The 18,678-nt window shown below is 43.2% G+C and overlaps 1 protein-coding gene across 2 annotated transcripts in view; it reads right to left on the bottom strand.

The window, feature by feature from the left end:
* ABAT (4-aminobutyrate aminotransferase) overlaps nt 1-18,678 on the bottom strand; it is a 211,214-nt gene that overhangs the window by 98,276 nt on the left and 94,260 nt on the right. The window lies entirely within an intron of this gene.

Here is an 18,678-nt window from a genome sequence, read left to right as displayed (position 1 = left end):
AGTGCTGCGTGGATGATTTCGGCGCCTGGAGTCTTAGCCGGGCGCCGCACAAATTAGTAAAGAAACAAAGTATTTCGGCCGCCAGCAATACCCGGTACCCAAATTACGTGTTCCCCTTAGCTGCTGCAACTTGGAGGGGGAATAATAATTAGCATGGGACCCGGAGTTGGTACAGGAGCAGAGTGAGCCTGTTTTGGCTTCAATCTGTGCCGAGATAGCCTGCGCTGAGAATAAATAGACCCCTTCCTTAGCCTAACCAAAACTAAAAAAGTATTTTAATTGGAGTTGAATTTTCACTGCACAGGTCTTTCAGTAGAATCAGTCTAGCTGCATCTAACTTGGATTGAGGTACATAGCATACCGTATATACTAGAGTATAATCTGACCTGAGTATTAGCCTAAAAAAACAAAAAAAAAACAAAAACAAAATCATAACAGTTAGCCCCCCAACTGTTACTGAAAAAAAAACACAGAAAAAATGATTGAACCGAATGTAAGACGAGGGTAGAAAATGCAGCTTCCACTATACGTTATTGTTGCAAGAGTGGACATTTCGTACACGTTGTATAAACAGGTTGGCTCAGCAAAATCATTAATTCCACAGGGCACTTGATGCAGTAGCTGCTCAGACAATGTTGTTGTCACACCCCCCCCCCCCCCACCATATGAAGGACCCAAAGATAAAACTATAGAGGGACATGTCAGACCCAAAAATTAACATAGTCGTGAGAATAAGCACCTTAGACTAACAGCTTACCTAAGCCCAGTAGCCAACCAACTTGCTTCTGGGGACGCTCATAATGGGGTATGTTGGATTTGAGTACATATGTCCCCAGAAACAATGACAAGTCTCCCAAAGTCCAGATGTTCCCAGGGAGAAGCCCCCCTGAAGATGACCTGCTTCCAGGGTGAAGTCTACTAAAGCTGAGATGTTTTCAGGCAGCAATCCCTCAAAGCTACGTAGTTTCCAAGGACATATCAAGGAAAACAACCCCCAGACCAAAAAGCCATGTAAAGAAACAGGCGCAGATCCTATAGACACCTATGCTATGTTACCAGCACAGCAGCATTGCTCCAGCACAGATCAGGTACAGTTATATGCTCCCCCATCCCCCTCCCTGCCACCATATTTCCACCCCCAAGCAGGTGCTCACTGCCCAGGTTGATGGCACTGAAGTCAGACGGCATATGCAGTGGTGCACAGCAGAAGCATTTACTCACCAGTTCCCACCGCCAGGATTCATCTGGTTGTCTGTCGCACTATCGTCTCTATGACCCCATCCAGTGGTGCACGTAATAAAAGGCACCGCTAGAGGGCGTCGTAGAAATGAGACTACAAAAGACAAGAATCCTGGCAGCGGAAACAAGTGAGTAAACACTCCTGCTACTGTAAACCACTGTACAACACTATGCATGTGCCAAGGGCATTACGCTCCTGCTGTGAAAATGCCTGGGGGGCTCTGGAGTACAAACGGTGTGGGGGGGGGGGGTGAGTTAACTAGCACTTGCTCAGCTCCAGGTTAATTGGTGACTCGAGTATAAGCCGAGGCCCCCACTTTTGGGCCAGTTTTTGTTCAATCTAACATGTAGCTTTTTAACCAATTCTCAGAGATGACACACAGGTGAACATTGTCTGGATGTCTTGCTCTCCCCATCAGCAAGGTCACTGACTCACATGGAGAACAATACATTTGCAAGACCCCCACTAAATATGGGACCAGGTCACGCGGCTTGCAGGGAAGGATGGGGCCAGAAGGGGTGGGCATGTGCATGCAGCAGGTGCATGCGTGCTGATATGCGGTGGTGACAGACCTAGAGCCCATTTTTTAATTGGGCTTAGGTCGCCTAGTTGTATATATATTACGTAAGAGTGCTGCTTCATCTTCCATGATTAATTAATGTGAATCGCTTCACCAGATGATTTTTTTATTTCGCAGAAACTTTATAAAGGAACTTCCTGAAGCGTGGTGCCCCTCACTGCATGTGTCCTTCTCCTTAGAACAGAACATGCTGCTTGTAGGGAGCGGAACCAAAGCAGGTTGTTTTAGCACTGACTGTGTGGCGCCGCAATAGCAGTAATGTTATAGTGCATGCCCCGTGCAAGGGTTATTTGGAGTTCCAACAATCGATAGACCGCAAATTACTTCTCCCTCCGAGTTGCTACGACTTCATCTCACCCTGCGCTCAGCTGACCGGCAGCATACATATGCGCATGCAGCAGAACAGCATGTAATACTGACGGTCTTAACCTTCCTGGCGGTAACCCCGGGCCGATTCGCGTAATTTTTTTTTTTTGCTGGACGCAGCTAGCACTTTGCTAGCTGCGTCAGCATACCGATCGCCACCACCCCGCGCTCGATCGCCGCTATCCATCGCGCCGTGCCGCCCCCCCCCCCCATCCAGACCACCTGCGCTGCCTGGCCAATCAGTGCCAGGCAGCGCTGAGGGGTGGGCCGGGACTCCCAATGACGTCACGACGTCGGTGACGTCATCCCGCCCCGTCGCCATGGCGAGGAGGAAGCCCTCTAGGAAATCCCGTTCTTTGAACGAGATTTCCTGATCGGGGATCGCCGAAGGCTATCATGTAGCGGGCCCTCGGCTCGCTACATGATTAAAAAAAAAAAAAAAAAAAAAAAACTGCTGCGCTGCCTCCTGGCGGAATTTTATATACCGCCAGGAGGGTTAAAGAGGCACTGACATATAGTAGAATGCAGTGCATTTTTCAGGATACCCATTTTTACAGTAATTTTCCTAATTTTAGTATCAGAAACACTTCCTATAGCTACATATTGCTGTACATTGGTGTGTAACCCTTCCCTCCCGCTGAGGCTTAGCCTAGGCTGTTTATTTTGCAGAATGTTCCTCCCCAGAGCATTCTGAAAACCACATAACTTTTCTGCTGACTTTTGAATTGGCAGGTAATCTCTGCCAAGATGTTGCCGCCTGTGATAAATTTCAGAAAGTAAATCCAGGTAAGGATAGATTTTACAATTGGCAAACACTGACTAATTAATTTATAAGTGCATATTGTTAAAAAAAAAAAAAGAATTATGTTATTTTGATTAGAGTTCTTCTTTAAGCGTTCTGGAAAGACAATTTTGAGTGACAAATCATTGAAGTGGGTACCTGGCTTTAGGTCAGGAATCTGCATAGCTGCTAGTTCTTTACCAAGCACCGAAGAAGTGAGTCAGCTTATTTCTTTTAAAAATCAATTAAACAGGCACAGTGTTATAATGTTGGTTAATTAAATCAATTTTAAAAACAACTGCAAAACGAATGCAAATTAAAAGCAATAAACAAAATGAAGAAACCGCTAATCAGTTTTCTATCTAGACAAGACACAGAACATTTATATTGCGCTTTTCTCCTGGTGGACTCAAACCGCCAGAGCTGCAGCCACTAGGGGTGCGCTCAGTAGGCTGTAGCAGTGTTAGGGAATCTAGCCCAAGGACTCTTGACTGAATAGGTGCTGGCTTACTGAACAGGAAGAGCCGAGATTCTAATCCTGGTCTCCTGTGTCAGGGGCAGAGCCACTGTCTAATGTAAAGCAATAGTTCTGACAAGGGTTAGAATATTACATTTACAGGTAGCATTTTTTTTTTTTAAATTACCATATGTCTTTCTAAAAACCCCTAATTGATAGAATACTGACTACAAATACCCAATGAACGTACCTTCTCTAGAACAAAACTTTCCAAATAGGGCAGCGGACTGTACAAAATTTCAAGCTAATGCTCCTTAAAGTGAAAATAACTTGATGAGTTAAACAATTGTATGCATCCTCCTACTTCTACAAATGACTTTTAGGCTGCTTTCACAGTGAGACGTTAAAGTCCCACATTACAGCAGCCTGTAACGCAGCCCAACTCACAGCAATAGTAAATCAAAGGGCTGTTCACATGCACACGTTGTGTTAGAGTATAACGCTGCACGTTTAATGAAAGTGCAGCATGCTGTGCGTTATACTCGTACACTGCTTGCACATGTTCAGTAATGTCTGTTTTTTTGCGCAATAGCGCTAATTGCAGTCGGGAATGCGGAAGAAGCTACGCGTGGCCAGTCCTGAAGGGCCTGTCAGCAAAAACGAAACTAGCTGGCAGCGGGGGACCAGAGGATTAGTGAGTGGCTGCGAGGGCACAGGACTGCTGCAGGGGGCTGGTAGAAGCCCCAGGTGAGTAAAACTCATTTTTTTTCCTGGCTTAAGTGTCCCTTTAACATAAGGTTACTGTGTTTATGTGTTTATGTGTAAGAGCAGTATTGTATTTAACAAAGCAGAAGGTTAACGATCTCCCCTAATGGAAAATGTGGAGCGAGCAGAAACATTTTACTCTCACAAGAATGAAAACCTTGCACTTGAAGCAGAACAAAAATATGCTCTGAGAGCTATAAAGTTAATGTCTAGCACCACCACTCTCCCTCTCCACACTTACTGAATAGCACACCTGTGGTGTGATGTAACTAACCAACCATTCAACTGTATTTTATGCTACCTCACACACTTGCTGCTCTCACCTGACTGCTGAAACAGGGCACCAATACCTCCCAGCAGGTCCCCCAAGATTTGATGTACACAAATCCAGGCACGCTCCTTAAGCATGATTGAGCTTCTGCTCCAGTTTCTCCACCAATATATAGCCTGAAGAATTATCACATGGAGCAGAGGGTGCATTTAGCAGCTGGTGCACATTAGAGCCAGTGACTCTTAACAAAGATCTGTATGGGCACACCAAAGCCCTATTTTACTACCTGAAGAGTATCTGGACCTAATGACATTTAGCAGGTACTGTAGTTTGTTTTGCTCTGTGTTTCACGGTGGCTCTGAGCATACAGACACCCTTGGGAACTCTACAGATGAAGCCAGGAGAGACTGTGAGATGGGAAAGTGAGTTTATTGTTGGTGTGATTTAGCCTTTATTTCTGTCAGTGCTGTTACAATCTGTGTCAGTGTCAGTTTGTGCACAGTTTCTGTCAGTGGAGAATCATTTATAGTCACAGTGAAGTCAGTGGGCTCGATTCACAAAGCGGTGCTAACCCAGTTAGAGACTTTAGGCATGATAACCATTGCACCACGCTGGTGAAAAGCCAGTTTAGGCGTGATAAGTTTAGGTGTGATAAGTTTAGGTGTGATAAGTTTAGGCATGCTAAGTTTAGATAAGTGTAGATAGCGTGCAAAGTCCCGCATGCAAAGCAGTGCCATTAAACTCTATGCGAAGTGCACCAGACTTTGCTAGCGCAAAACTTTTGATCAGCTGTGCACTGCGGTGCTAACGCAGTTGGGGCTCAATTCACAAAGCGGTGTTAACCCAGTTAGAGACTTTAGGCGTGATAACTATTTCTATCATGCCTAAACTCAGTTTTGGCATGATAAGTTTAGGCATGATAAGTTTAGGCATGATAAGTTTAGGCATGCTAAGTTTAGAGAAGTTTAGATCGCATGCAAAGTCCCGCACGCAAAGCAGCGCCATAAAACTCTATGCAAAGTGCACCAGACTTTGCTAGCGCAAAACTTTTGATCAGCTGTGCACTGCGGTGCTAACCCAGTTGGTGCTTAAACTTATCACGCCCAAAAACTTATCACACCTAAACTTATCATGCCTAAACTTATCACACCTAAACTTATCACACCTAAACTTATCATGCCTAAACTGAGTTTAGGCGTGATAAAGGGCTTTTCACCAGCGTGCTAACTGTTAGCACCGCTTTGTGAATCAGGCCCTTGGTGCTTAAACTTATCATGCCTAAACTTATCACACCTAAACTTATCATGCCTAAACTTATCACACCTAAAATTATCACACCTAAACTTATCATGCCTAAACTGAGTTTAGGCGTGATAAAGGGCTTTTCACCAGCGTGCTAACTGTTGCACCGCTTTGTGAATCAGGCCCAGTCTGTCAAACTTGAAAAACACAGTCTAAAGCTACGTACACACATGCAAAATCAGGGATCGAGAAATCTTGAGGCCAATGCCATGGAGTGGGGCGGAGGAACGAGGGTCGGCGGATGACAGAGCGGCTTAAAGAGACTTTGTAACAACATTTTCAGCCTTATTTCTTCTATTCTTTAAATTCCTATACCTGTTCTAATGTGTTCTGGATTACTGCAGCCTTTTCTAGTTGCACTGTCTCTGTAATACATCTAATCTTCTTTTCTTTGTCAAGCTTTGTCGACTCAGGGAGTAATGCACTGCGTGTGCTGTGATAGGGAGAAGTTATGCACGCCCCCTCCAGGCTCTGTGTATGTGCTTTGTTTATTGCAGTTTGTGAGGCTGAGGGAGGAAGGGAGCTGCTGCCTGTCACATGCAAACTGTGACTAATCCCAGACTGGAGTGCAGATAATTCACTATGTAATAAAAACTTGTAGTATACTTTAACATTATATATATACTGTATATATATATATATATATATATATATATATATATATACACATTATATATATATATATATATATATATATATATATATATATATATATATATATATATACACATACATACATACATACATACATACAAATATTAGTGGGTGTGTGTATATATCTATATACTCACACATACATCACTTCCTGGTTGGCGGCCATGTTTTTTGTTTGTAAACAGTGCCTAACACTGGCGATTAAAAGCCAGGATTGCGGCGTAAACGCGAAATAGGGACCCAGGAGATCACAGTGACTCGATTGGTATTTTTTTTATTGTACAAATCGGACAGTACAGATTCTCTTTAAATTGGTCGGCAGGGCTAATAAAAAACAGTGTAAACGGTCATGTCAATGGGCAGCACGGTGGCGTAGTGGTTAGCTCTCTCGCCTTGCAGCGCTGGGTCCCTGGTTCGAATCCCAGCCAGGGCACTATCTGCAAAGAGTTTGTATGTTCTCTCCGTGTCTGCGTGGGTTTCCTCCGGGCACTCCGGTTTCCTCCCACATTCCAAAAACATACAGATAAGTTAATTGGCTCCCTCTAAAAAATTGGCCCTAGACTACAGTACTTACACTACATAATATAGACATATGGCAATGGTAGGGATTAGATTGTGAGCTCCTTTGAGGGACAGTTAGTGACAAGATATATATGTATATATACACTGTACAGCGCTGCGTAATATGTCGGCGCTATATAAATACTAAATAATAATAATAATAATAATGTTCAGGCATCGGGGGTCCTTAAAAATCTGACAGGACGGATCTTTAATGATGCCCGAGCAATATCGATCGGCGGTCGCTGTACATACATAACGATCACCGTCTGAATCTGTTGCTGTCGGCCGTCTCAGGCGACGTTATTGCATGTGTGTATGTAGTTTTAGTCATAGAATAGTCAACCATACCTTAGTGCTACCAGGAAATACTGCAAAGCTGGGGACAAAACTACAGGGATCCCTATAAAGATGAATAATATAGCGAGAGCTAGACCCTTTTGAGTTGGCATTAGGAAGCTATGGCACAATACAGGGGAAATAGGAAGCTGCTGTACATTTTAGGGTGCCCTGTAAAGCCAGGACACACTATAGGACATAACAGCAAACTGCTCAAGGCCAGACTGTCCAACCAAATCAAGCCTAAAGGCAGAACGTAAGATGCTGAATGGCCTTCCAAGAATTCCAGGAACCACTCCAGTAACGCTGAATGCTATTGTGAAACTGCAATCGTCTAAAATTCGAAAATAGCTGCACAAATTAGCTTCATGAGATGTATGCCGGGAGGAAATCTACACTCTGGGTACAGAGTGTTGTGGATGGTGACAGCGCATACGCCATCACTGTCTATGGGGCAAAACACCTGTTCCTGTTGCATCAGACCTATAATAGCATTGCTGTCATGACATGTCCGACTTCTGTCCAGTGTCCGTAATTAATTTTGCAGGCAGTGAGATTGCATTCCCTCACTGCAACAAGCTGTATGGACATGCTGGCACATGTCTGAACAAATAAAACCTACATTTAACATAGGATCCAATGACAGGTCTCTTAGTCCATTCTGTAAAATGGACCTAGAATCCATAGCATTAGAAGAGGACTAAAGTTTAACCATGAACACCTACACAAGGACACATTCTTTTGGAACAATGTGCTTTAGAAAAAAAAAAAAAGCATGGAGTTTTTTGGACACAGTATCCCTAGTCATGTGTGGTGAAAGCTACAGACAGCATTTTACTAAAAGATATGGATGATAAATGTAAAGCACAGAGTACTGGGATTCTTTCCCATTGCACACACCATGCTTGAGGATAAAGTAAGGACGTTAAAATCTACCAATAAGAGAGAGAGAGAGAGAGAGAGAGAGAGAGAGAGAGAGAGACAGATGGTTCTAGAATGGCCAAGTCAATGGCCACATCCAAACCAAGTGTAGATGCTGTGAGAGAATTTGAAAAAGAATGTCTATGCAAGAAACTCATCAACTTGCCAAAGCTGAAACAGTTCTACTTGAAAGAGCAGATAAAGATTCTTCTTACCAGTCAACCTTAGGGGGAGGTAGAAAGTTATTTAAAAAAACAAAAACACCACACCTACTTGAGGTTTTTGCTAGTGGTGACAATAACAGGTATTAGCGCTAAAATTGTACTTATTTTTTCCACAAAAATAATAAGCCTATCTGTATTTTCTTTTTTGTTCAATTAGCACAAAATTGTTCCAAATTTTTTTGTCCTGCTCACTTACTTTGAACTTGATATACTGTCTTAATGAAGATACTGATAATTCCATATTAAAATGCAAAAAAACGAGAAAAAAACAAAAACTTAAATCACGCACAATCCTTTCATGGAGCATCCTTAAATTATAAGGAGTGCATACTCCCTTACCTCATGCATTGTTGCCCCACATCCAGCACCAGTGTTTAGATCTAGGGCCTGATTCACAAAGCAGTGCTAACAGTTAGCACGCTGGTGAAAAGCCCTTTATCATGTCTAAACTCAGTTTAGGCATGATAAGTTTAGGTGTGATAAGTTTAGGCATGATAGGTTTAGGTGTGATAAGTTTAGGCGTGATAAGTTTAAGCGCCAACTGGGTTAGCACCGCAGTGCACAGCTGATCAAAAGTTTTGTGCTAGCAAAGTCTGGTGCACTTTGCATACAGTTTAATGGCGCTGCTTTGCGTGCGGGACTTTGCAAGCGATCTAAACTTATCTAAACTTATCATGCCTAAACTTATCACGCCTAAACTGGCTTTTCACCAGCGTGGTGCAATGGTTATCACGCCTAAAGTCTCTAACTGGGTTAGCACCGCTTTGTGAATCGAGCGCCTAGAGTCACTCTTCACATGATGACTAGATTTCCACAGAATAAGCAGGACCCAGATTACAGGCGACTTATGAGGAAGAGGAAGCAAACGGCAGATGTCTGCATGTGCTGCTCCGACCTGCACTTTTTCCCTCCGATGCACACAGATGCTCCTCTCCCATTTTAGTAGTGCAGACAAGACCTGGTCTGGCTATTTACGAAGAATGCCGAACGGGATGGAGCTAGCTTGCATACACAAGACAGAACACGCATCTACAAGCTGACTTTCAGCAGTCCCAGAGCTGGAACAAGACTGTTGAGGAGGACAGGGAAAGCATCTTTAGGATCCAGAAGTTTCCACTTTGCTGAGGCGAATACCCCTTAGGAACAATTTTTTTGCTACAGGTTCCCTTTAACTGTACCTCTCTCCTCCCACCACCCTTGCTGAGCCCTCACCCACTCCCCCCCTCCCTTGCTGATGCCCCACAGTCCCCTTACACACACACACCCCCCGCCCTTTCCTCCCATCACCCTTGCTGACCCCTCACACAAACTCATAGTTCAGAATATTTTTACTTGTGGGTGTGGCCTGTGGTATGGGGCGGAGTTTAGGATGACAGAATGTCTGTGCCTACAGACTGCTGAGTTGTAAATCCGGCCTTGAGCTGGACTATTTCAGGCGAAGGAAGCCAACCCAATCCAAAAGAAGTCCACCTTTTGAGCAGCCTCAAGCATTGGTTATGGGCAGGGCAGCTTTCTGTACTCTACACTTCCTCTAAGCACCAGGGATTTGGCTTTCTGAAGAGAGGATGTGCATAATCTACCCTGCCACCAAATAGAAACCTTCTTATAATTGAGAGTGAAAGCCCCCATTTTCCTTTCCACTGAATGAATTAATGAAGATGTCTTAACAGCTTTCAGGCAGAAAAGATTATTATTTACATTTTATTTGCCTACTGCCAGAATTATCATATTAAGCCAGCTTTATATGTATATGAAGATGACAGGTATCACAATGCACCATAGCGTTGGAAAGATATCCTCAGGTCTATTAATTTTCCTTCTGGAATCCAGTGCTCAGGAATGCCTCAACCCATTCATGTCACAGCTCTGAATGTTTGAATCTTAAGTCTAGCAGCTTGTATTCATCCTTTCTGACAATTCAAATGCAACAATTCAAGGAAAGGATTACATAACCTGTGCTGAGAAATTATGAGCTTAATTTTTTTTTTAAAACAAAGTAAAAATACTCCAAATCTTCACATGGCTTCACAATCACTGCAGTACCTTGTGATTTATTATCCCTGAGCTAATCTCCAAGCTACATGCAGCTGTAAGGCTTCCACAAAAGATGCTTGCTGAGCCAAAGTCAGCCATGGCAACATGGGCCAAGTCTCTGTTTTGCATGTGCCTCACTGGATTTTGCTTACTCCAACAGTAACAACTGAATGAGCAGCGCTTGGATAAATTTAACAATGCATTCCTAAGGGGGAAGGGAGAATAATGCATATTAATATTCAGTACACTGTCTGTAAAGCATAATAATGCTTGAAAGGGGTTGTAACATCCAAAAAGGGGGTTGAAGGGGGTTGTAACATCAAAAAAAATCTGGCAAGAAATAGTACCCCAAAATATAAAGTATGTAACCCCTTTTTCTCTAAAAAATAGGTCGCTATTCCCCCCCTCCCCCGCCTTTTTTCCTTTTACCTGGTCAGAGTCAAGATTGTGGGAAGTTGATTTTTTTTTTATTTTAGCAGCAGTATTATCTCATCTTATCTCATTATGCAACAGAAAGCTTCCTATTTTTGATAAGATAAGGACACTATGACCAGGAGGAAATTGAATAAATACACACATACAGCTTTGAAGAATTTACACAGTGATATAAGCCCTTTGGAAGGTAAAATTAATTCTAGTGTGTAAGTAATACAATCATAACTTCCTCTGTGTACAGTTCAGTGTGTGTGTGTGTGTGTGTGTGTGTGTGTGTGTGTGTGTGTGTGTGTGTGTGTGTGTGTGTGTGTGTGTGTGTGTGTGTGTGTGTGTGTGTGTGTGTGTGTGTGTGTGTGTGTGTGTGTGTGTGTGTGTGTGTGTGTGTGTGTGTGTGTGTGGCGCAACACGTGGCGGCCAATAGTAAAGTTAGACCTACATACATTAATTTAATAAAAAATACATACATTTCACATTAAAATTAACCCCTTACCTTGCCCACTATCCCATAGTTACCAAAATAAAAAATTGCATATATATAAAAAAAAAAAATAGTTACCTTAGTGACCAAACTTTTTTTAAAGAGGAGCTGTTAGGTATAAGGTCTCAGAGAAACAAAAAACACATATATCAGTAGCTAAATATTGGCTGTACTTACATTACATATGCATTTCACTGTCCACGTTTGGATTTCACAGAATTTTTATATAGTATTTGCAGAGAATGATGCTCCTGACAGCTCATGGCAGGTTCCATGTTTGTCTGTCTCCTATGAAGCCAATTGTGTCGTCCTGTCCTCCCTGCTTCCTGATGATTTGACTCACAAAAAAGATCCTAATGGTTCATGATCCGGACAACACTACTGTGCAGTGAATATTAATTAGCCATGTGGCTAGGAAAAATAGCGGACTCATGCAGTATACTCATGCAGTATACTCAGTGCTGTGAGCTGGGCTGAGTTACAAGCTGCTGTAACTTGAGCCTGTAACTTCTCACTAGCAGCCGAGGGGAGGACCCAAGGTGGGAAGAAGCAGCCCCAGAATGCTTTGCAGTATGTTTTGCGGCCTCTCGTACTTTTAAGAGCTTGGGAATAACTGCCTTGCTGTTCAGCACACATCAAAAGTAAGAGAGATTTTTAACTTCAGTATTGCCTTTTTGGCTTCCTTCTAAACTGTTTAACACAGGAGAATAGAGGTTTAAATTAGCTTTTGCAGCCTGACAGTTACTCTTTAAATGTATGTCATGAGGGTATATTACTGTTATTTTTGCAAGTAAAGGCTTGTAATAAGTGACGGACACAAAACGGAAAAATGTACCTTTATTTCCAAGTAAAATATTGTCCCTATACATTGTACTTGGGACATGTTCTAAACCTTGTAATAACTAGGACAAATGGGCAATTAAAATGTGTGGGTTTTATCCACAGTAACACATTTTATTTTAAAACTATAATGGCCAAAACCTGAGAAATAATGAATTTCCTGTTAAAATGTATTCAGAATAAAATAATTCTTAGCAAAATGTACCACCCATAGAAAGCCTAGTTAGTGGTGAAAAACAAAAACAAAATATAGATTGTTTTGTTGTGATAAAGTTATTGGCGAATAAATGGGAGGAGTCCTGAAAGGTGAAAAATGCTCAGAAGGGAAATAACCCTTCAGTGGGGAAGTGGTTAAAGTGAAATTCCAGCACTGGCAATAGAAAAGTGACAAATATTTAACAGTACTGCCATTTTTTGCCATTATTAAATATAAACTTTTCATTTCCTTTTGCAACCAGGTATGAACAGCTGGACGGATATTTTGCTGACAGTAACCTCAGTCCGCTGGGAATCTCATTTCACTTTAAAATGAAAAATGATTAATCTTCACGATCTGCTGGTATGTGACATCAAATGCTAAACCCAGCTCTGCGAATAGAATATCTTCTCCATCTCTCACATTACAGAGGTCTAGCATGGCATTTTAGCTGTGAAATCAGCCATGCAGACTAGCATTAGATGTTTGGAGAGGTGCTTAAAGTAAATCATAGAGCATATTATATATGCGTGGCAGCACTTTCCCCACTGTCAGCTCACAAATCACTGATTGATCTCAGATAAGCTTCAACCTTATCTGTCCAGTAGAATGAAATGAACTCAGAGCATTAACTGAACAGTATCTTGGGTACCAAGAAAGGTGGAGCGCTTTTAACCCTTTCCTGTACAATGTGTGTACATTAAGGAAACATTTGTAGTGTTACGTTAATAAAACAGAGGCACACTGGTCCTGAACCATCGCATCTTTGTCTAGTACTGACTCAGGCAGCTGTCACAGATGAAGCCGTGATGAAAAGACTCTTGACAGAAGGATGACAGGCCATGAAATCTACAGTCTGATGTAATTCTGCTGTAATCAAAACGCCAAATGAGAATCTAGTCCACTGCTTTTTCTTTTGCTATCCAAAGGGGCAAATTACCCTTTTCTAGATGTTTTTAAAAACCTGTAAGCAAATGGTACAGCTAATCTTGTCAGATTTTAGTCAGAAACATCAGATCTGCTTGCTTGTACAGGGTCTATGGCTAAAAGTATTAGAGGCAGAGGATCAGCAGGACAGCCAGGTAATGTGCATTGTTTAAAAGAAAATAAATATGTCAGCCTCCATACCTCCCTCAGTTCAGGCGTCATTTAAAGCGGTTGTCATGCAATCATTATTACTTGCATGCTCCTGCAGTGAAAAACTTTCAAAATACAGGTAGTCCCCGACTTACGAATGCCCGACTTATGAACGACCCGCCGATACAAATGGCATGGATTCTCTGTTGCCATGGGAACAAGTAAAAAAAAAATTTCAACTCTGACTAAAATCGATTTTAAAAAAGTAAAAAAAAAATGGCTTTTAAACTTGTATAAACAGGTACAAAGGGCAGAGGTGACACAAAGAGGGACACTGGAGGCACAGAGGAGGTACAGGGGACAGAGATGGCACAGTGTTCCGACTTAAAAAACAGATTCAGGTTAAGAACAAAACTACAGTCCCTATCTCGTTCGTTAACCGGGGACCACCTGTAAATTGTAATTAATCCAGATTTATCACAAAATTTTAATGTTGCTCATGTGTGACTGCAACGACACCACTGTCATTTCTAACCTTTCAGCTATCCTTGCTATTTTCAGTTTGTTAGGTCACTTATATTCTCCAGGTTTGTACTTTCTTAGTAAATCTGGATCACAAGGTCAGGATAGTCATGTCATGGCTATTTAGTAAATTATTTGTAAATCAGGGACACTCACTGAGCACTTTTTTAGGAATACTATAAACAATACTGGGTCAGGCCTTCCTTTGCCCTCACAACAGCCTCAGTTCTTTGTGCTCTTACACAGCAAGTGCCAGTATCAGTACTATTAATAATCATTTTCCATTAAAACCAGTCATTTATTAACTACATTAAAAATGACTCACAGTGACATCTTGGGACATTTTCTTCTATTAAGCTTCCATGATTTAGATAATGAGTGATACAAATCACATCGACATTGCCAACAAACAAATCATTCATTAGCGTGACGTGCGGTTTTCCGGAAAATGCATCCAATTCTTCAGAGGAAATTATCACTCAGTAATCAGAATATTTGTCAAGCAATTTCTAACATTACATATTGGAGTACTGTATACTGCTGTGTCAAGGCCATAGATCCCCGATATACAGTGCCAGGCAGTGCATGACGCAATCCAGGTGTCCTTATGGTGATAATAGTTGCGGTATTAGAAGAGGTATTTATATATGTAAAAACCGTGCTGCGGAAAGCTGCTAGAACACGTGTCAAACTCTGGCCCGTGGGCCACGTTAGCGGCTCTGCCCTGTCCCGTCGTCATCTTTCAGTTTACCCTTGCTCTGCCCTCCTTCTCCTCGTATGAACGTGGCTATGTTCTATCACTCCCTTGCTCCACCTCCTGACATCTGTCCCCCCAGCCGCCGCTCCTTTATTCCTAGAGTCCGCGGGCCATCCTGCACCCCAGTCCGCTCCACTAATCATCTCTTCATGCTGCAGCGGTGACGGGAAGACCGGTGTAATGAAAGATTTTGCAACCCATTATATTTTGCAACTTGCCATAGAGGACAGTGTATGACTGCGTAGGCGTGGCTTCTCTCTGTTAACAAGCCTGTAATTTTTTGCAACCACGGATTCTATTGAGCTAGAGGGGGATTGTTCCCTCCAGGGGGGGGGGGTGTTTAGTTGAGCAAGAAGGGGGGTATTGTTCCCTCCAGGGGGGGTTATTAGTTGATCAAAAGGGGGGGATTGTTCCTTCCATGGGGGGTTATTAGTTGAGCAAGAGGGGGGATTGTTCCCTCCAGGAGGGGTTATTAGTTGAGCAGGGAAGGGGGGAATGGATCCCTCCAGGGGGGGTTATTAGTTAAGCAAGAGGGGGGATTGTTTCCTCCAGGAGGGGGTTATTAGTAAGAGGGGAGGGTTCTGTGTGAGAATAGGGTTTGGTTGGGTTGCATTTTCTTATACAGATAGGTTGAAGTCAATGCTTAGGTTGAACTTTCTGATAGCTATACCTATAAATAAGTGCAACCGGTTGCAAAAAATTTCACTACACCGGAAAGCGGGTCTGACCTAGTAGGTGCGGATACTAAAAGTAGTTACATTTTGTTTATGCGACGTTACCCTGGGAGCCACTCTCCCGGCTGATGCTAATGCAGCATGCATAGAGAAGCAGAGGAGCGAAATGGGGTGCAGGACGGGCCGCCGACTCCAGGAATAAAGGAGCAGCAGCCGGGAAGGTTGAGGGTTTTCAGGCTGGCTACCTATTGGATGCATTTACCTAGCTAACCTATACTTGATGCACCTATGCCTTACTAAACTATACTAGGAGCACCTACCAAGCTAACCTACACTGGGAGCAACCTAATCGATACTGGATGCCCCTATACCTGTCTACCTATACTTGGGGCACTGACCTACCTAACATATACTGGATGCCCCTATACCTGCCTACCTATACTGGGGGCACCTACCTAGCTAACCTATACTTGATGCATCTATGCCTGCCTACCTATATTGGGGGCACCTACCTAGCCTATGCTGGATGCACCTATGCCGGTCTACCTATACTGGGTGCACCTACCTAGCTAACCTATACTTGATGCATCTATGCCTGCCTACCTATATTGGGGGCACCTACCTAGCCTATGCTGGATGCACCTATGCCGGTCTACCTATTCTGGGTGCACCTACCTAGCTAACCTATACTTGATGCATCTATGCCTGCCTACCTATATTGGGGGCACCTACCTAGCCTATGCTGGATGCACCTATGCCGGTCTACCTATACTGGGTGCACCTACCTAGCTAACCTATACTGGGAGCAATTATATATTTGGATTATATAGTGGCACTGTTAACCTTACTAATAAATAAATATTATTACTGGGAGTCGATTATTACTATTATACTATTGAGAAACTGTAATTTGGTGCATTGAAAAAAATCCTTTCCTTTTCTCTTCCCCTCTTTTTGTTGACATATTGTGTTCAAATGTATACAGCGTGAAAGTGATGCAATCACAAAATTTGCATAAATAATACATCAACTTGGATTTATTGGCATCTAACTGACCTTCCCTAATACAGTAATGACACAATTTGTAGCTGCACATACAGTCTACCAATTTTGTTAGTTCCCAGACCACCACTGGCCTGGAATGTTGACACAAAAATACCATCAGTACTCATGTTGCTTTTAAAAAAAAAAAATTAATTAGGTTGGCCATTGACTATATTATCATTTTCTCAAAAGTGCAGCATAACAACACAAAATAAAACCGCATGCAACAACCACCTCGACCATGTAAATTTCCTCATAATACCATTCCGTATCAAACAAGTGGATAGGGTTAGGGGGAGTTTACTACCTGCACTTCATTGCACAGGAAGTAAGTGTCAGAGTTTTGTGAGAGGCTTCATGAAGTGCAGGTAGTGAACTCACCCTGACCCTGTCCACGGGGGCGGACGGAATGGTGCTAAAGAGGGGTGTGTGCATAGGCAAACGCGGGGGGGGGGGGGGGGGGGGAATTACAGCTGCCCAGAATCCCCCCAGACCAGGGCCATTGCCCTGTCTGGGGACAGGCACAAATGGAGACACCAGAATATCTGCAGGTATCCTCACAGCACTGCCCCTTAACTTTCCCTGCTACAGTTTAGGATGTTGCAGCAGTGTGTGTACAGAGCATGGGGCAGCAGTGTGTGTACAGAGCATGGAACAACTCTGGGGAATTTAATAGTCAGGAATGAACACAGCCCTGTGCACTGCTGTGTGAATGCTTCACTTTCCCCTTCCTTACCAATGTCAGCTGTCCTCATTATCTGTATCCAAACTGCTCCTGATGGATCCCGTTGTCGATCGGGAGCAGACGGACATTTAGGAAATAATTGTCAGATCCTGTTAGTCGGACGGGAAATTGGATTACGTTTACCCAGCATGATGTCCTACCATATTATGATACTGTATTGTGCATGGCTGAGGGAGACCTTTCAGGAATCCCCCTCTTGAAAATCCTGGGTTTGCCCCTGGTGTGGCAGTATTCGGGTGTTCTGAACTAGTTATGCTAAATTCGAACACAAACACTTCACAGAGGCCAAGCACCGCGCCAAGATAGTATGCTGTGGGCCACTTCCTTACAAGTTTGTTACTTGTTCTCAGTGGACTCCTTAGGCTATGTCTATAGCTATTAAAACAAATACTATAGGAATGATAATGGCTGCAACTAGAAGCCCTACATACTACAGGATATCTTCAACCTTTGGTGCCATATAGGTTGGCATGGGCGAAGCTGACAATGTGAACACACAGCATGCCTGGAAACTTGGGCGCTGCCATAGCCCGCAATGTAAATTGCGGCTATGGCAGTGCATGGTGGACAATGTCGGCACCGTCGGTCGACTATAACACAACCAAACTCCAACTAACGTTGCAGGGGAGCTATTTGGAGTGCATGGAGTTCAGGTACAATGTATAACTCCAAATAGCGGCAAAGAAAGTGGCAGGGGTACAGATTTACAGGTAGAAGAGGTTAATGTTAGGCATAGGTAAAGGGAAGTTAGCGTTAGAAGTGGGCAGAGGGAAGTGAGTGTTAGGAGTAGGTGGGGGTAGGCTAACTTTAGGCATATACTGTATAGTGGAAGGTTAGTGTAAGGTTATAGAAGTTGATAGTAGAATATTGGTAAAAATATCCATATCCTACTATCTGTAATATAAAATAGTTAATTTGGAGCCCAAAATTCTGTGCCTCCCTCTTTTGTATGTATGCTGGCCTGGGAACCAATGCCCAGAATTGCTGCATATGCAAAATCTTCCTTTCATCCCTAGCACCGAAAAATACGCACAGAGGACAGATGCAAAGTAAGTTCTCACAGGAGCTGTGGAGTCGGAACAATTTTGGGTACCTGGAATCGGAAGTGTCAAAAAACTAAGGAGTCAGAGTCAGATGATTTTTATACCAACTCAAAGCCCTGGTGAGTATTATACTTCAGAGTCAAGGAGTCGGAGCAATTTTGGGCATCTGGATTTGGAGTTTTATAAACTCAGGGCCGCCACTGCCATAGAGGCAAAGGGGGCAATTGCCCCAGGGCCCCGGCCTCCGCAGGGGCCCTGCGCCACTGACCCTGCTAAATGCTGCTCACCTTACTCTGCTCCCCAGGCCCCTGCATGTTTAGAAACCACAGTAATTTCTCACTTGTCCTGGCGGGTGGTGGCTGCACAGCTTAT

The sequence above is a fragment of the Hyperolius riggenbachi genome, chromosome 7, assembly GCF_040937935.1.
Source record: "Hyperolius riggenbachi isolate aHypRig1 chromosome 7, aHypRig1.pri, whole genome shotgun sequence".
Lineage (NCBI taxonomy): Eukaryota > Metazoa > Chordata > Amphibia > Anura > Hyperoliidae > Hyperolius > Hyperolius riggenbachi.
The sequence above is the reverse complement of the archived record's forward strand: the minus strand, read 5'-3'. Positions and strand labels throughout refer to the sequence as shown.